Source organism: Rhinolophus ferrumequinum, chromosome 5 (genome assembly GCF_004115265.2).
Source record: "Rhinolophus ferrumequinum isolate MPI-CBG mRhiFer1 chromosome 5, mRhiFer1_v1.p, whole genome shotgun sequence".
Taxonomy (NCBI): Eukaryota; Metazoa; Chordata; class Mammalia; order Chiroptera; family Rhinolophidae; genus Rhinolophus; species Rhinolophus ferrumequinum.
In genome coordinates this window covers 19,132,410-19,135,871 of record NC_046288.1, presented here as the reverse complement: position 1 = coordinate 19,135,871, position 3,462 = coordinate 19,132,410, and positions in this window count along the sequence as shown.

Below are 3,462 nucleotides of genomic sequence, written 5' to 3'. Positions count from 1 at the left end.
ATAGAATAATAAATATCATCAAATTTGTATGGAATCACAAAAGACCCCAAATAGCCAAAGCAATCCTGAGAAAAAAGAAAAAGGCCAAAGGTATCATATTGTGACTTCAAATTATACTACAAAGTGACAATAATCAAAACAGCATGATATTGACAGAAAAAAAACAGACACATAGATCAATGGAACAGAACTGAGAACCCAGAAATAAACTCATATATATATACATATGCAGATAATTGTCAACAAAGGAGCCAAAAACATACAATGGAGAAAAGAAAGCCTCTTCAATAAATGGTACTGGGTAAATTGGAAAGTCATGTGCAAAAGAATGACACTAGACTGCTCTCACCATACATCAGTATTAACTCAAAATGGATCAAAGACCTGACTATAAGACCTGAAACAATAAGTTACAGAGAAGAAAGCACAAGTACTAAACTCATGGACCTTGGTTTTAGAGAGGATTTTATGAATTTGACCTCAAAGGCAAAGGAAGTAAAAGAAAAAATAAATAAACAGGACTATATCAAACTAAAAAGCTTCTGCACAGCAAAAGAAACCATTGACAAAACAAAGAAGCAACCAACCTAATGGGAGAAAATATTTGCAAACAACACCTCCAATAAGGGGCTAATATCTAAAATATATTAAAAATTCATACAACTCAACAACAGAAAACAAACAATCCAACTGAAAAATGGGACTGGGACTTGTCAGGGAATCACTTCATAGATTATATAAATGCCTAACCACTGTGCTGTAAACCTGAAACTAATATAAAATAATATTGAATGTCAAATAGATAGATAGATAGATAGATAGATAGATAGATAGATAGATAGATAGATATAGATATAGATACATAGATACATAGATACATAGATATATAGATATATATAGTCATGGGATGTAAAGTACAACCAATGGTATTATAATAGCTACTGTGTTTCCCCGAAAATAAGACCTACCTGGACCATCAGCTCTAATGCATCTTTTGATGTAAAAATTAATATAAGACCCCGTCTTATTTTAATATAAGATATGGTTTTATATAATATAATACTATATAAGCCCCAGTATAATATAATATAATATAATATCATGTCATGTCATGTCATGTAGTATAGTACAGTATAGTACAGTATAATATAATATAATATAATATAATATAATATAATATAATATAATATAATATAATACTGGGTCTTATATTAACATTTGCTCCAAAAGACTTATTAGAGCTGATGGTTCGGCTAGGTCTTATTTTCGGGGAAACACGGTAGGCACCATGTCAGAGGGGTAGTAGATTTGGGGGCATTATCATTTTGTGAGAGGTATAAATGTCTAATCATTATGTTGTTTTGTACACCTGAAACTAATAAAAATAATAAAAATGGCAGAAGACCTGAACAGACACTTTTCCCAAGAAGATATACAAATGGGCAACAGATATATGAAAAAATGCTCAACTTCACTAGCTATTAGGGAAATGCAAATTGAAATCACAATGAGATACCACCTCACACCTGTTTGAATGACTATTATCAACAAGACAAGTAATAACAAGTGTTAGAGAGGCTGTGGAGAGAATAGAACCCTCATACACTGCTGGTGGGATTATAAACTGGTACAGCCGCTATGGAAAACAGTGTGGAGGTTCCTCAAAAAATTAAGAATAGAATTACCATATGACCCAGCAATCTCTCTTCTGGGTATTTACCCCCAAAAAATCTGAAAACATTTATTCATAAAGATATATGTACCATTATGCTCATTGCATCATTATTCACGGTGGCCAAGATCAGAAACAACTGAAGTGTCCTTCGATATATGATTGGATAAAGAAGATGTGGTACATATACACAGTGGAATATTATTCAGACATAAGAAAAGGTGAAATACTTCCATTTGGGACAACATAGATGGATCTTGAGATTATCATGCTAAAAAAAGTAAGTCAGAAAAAGTCAAGAACCATATGATTTCACTCCTGTTGGATATAAAACTGAAAGCGAAAAATGAACAAGACAAACAAACAAACAAAAACTCATAGACACAGACAACAGTTTAGTGGTTACCAGAGGGTAAGGGTGGTGGGGGGATGATAGAAGAGGGTAAAGGGGGAGAAATATATGGTGGTCGAAGGAGAATTGACATTGGGTGTTGAACACACAATGCAATATATAGATGATGTATTATAGAAATGTACATTTGAAACCTATATAATTTTATGAACTAATAGCACCCCAATACTAATTGCAAAAAGAAAGTCCATGCAAACTAAATTGCGGCAGAGCTGAAAAACTGATATAACTCTAAAACAAAGGTGATGATAGCATATAGTTATCCCTACCAGGTAAAAGCAAACTTCTTCTGGGTACTAATTGTGTATTGAGATAGAGAAAACAGTTCAGGTAGAACTTCCCAACTCTTGGCATCCCCTTATGCAGACCAGACACCTGATGTAAGGAACCTAAAGTAGGGAGGAAAACATTATCTGTTCTTTCACTTCCGTAACACTAGCATGCCTTGGAGGACATGCCTTGGAGGAAACACAACAACTTCTAAATTCCTCCTCTCTCTCCTAGGTCTAAGCTCTGGCTGGGGCAGGAAGAAAGGATGCATGTAAAAAGTGAATGCTCCCTCACTTAATCTCCTCTAGTTAAAGTTCCTTCTTCGGTGTCATAGCTCCTCTTAGTCAAGACCTCCATGTAGTAGGCATCCAGATGCTAATTTACTTGTGGGACACTTGTATACAATCTTCAGTGAGTCACACATGGCTGCCTCACCTCATAATTCCCTAGTGTGAGAGACCAGGGTGCAGCTCAGTCTCTTCCGCTCGATCTCAGTATCCTCTATATGTGGTACAGTCCACCCTCACTTGCTGCTGGGCTCCCTTAAATATGCTTCAAGTGGTGCAAGCTCACCTCCATGCTGTTTACTTGGTACATAGGAAACTAGAGTATCACTGCACCACCAAATGTGGGCAATGCTGTTCTCCTCAGAGTGCCTGTGAGAACTCTGCCAGCTCCTTTAATGTAGATGTCCTCAAACTGCAGGTGATTCTCTTAGACTCCCTTCACTTGACTTTGCGGGGAGGTAAGTACCCTATCCTACTCCCACACTGAAAACACTGTTCCAAGGCTAACCAGCAAGGCTCTTTCTCCCCTTTCCAATCTTTTTATATGGGCTGAGAAAGAAGTGATTGTAATGGTGTCTCATGGTAATTCTATACCCTTTATTAAGCCCTGTAGCCATAAGTCTGGCCCCAGATGTGGCGGGGTTTTGTTTTTGTGGAATACTTAATACCTGTTATTTGTGTCTGTAGGCCCTAATGCAAATTCCTGGGCAATAGGAAATACCTTTCTACACAGAAAGACATGCAGACAGAAAACATGAACTATAAAGGTTTTGTTATAAAATAGTGGCAAACCTAACAGAATAATACCTCGATGAAAGTTA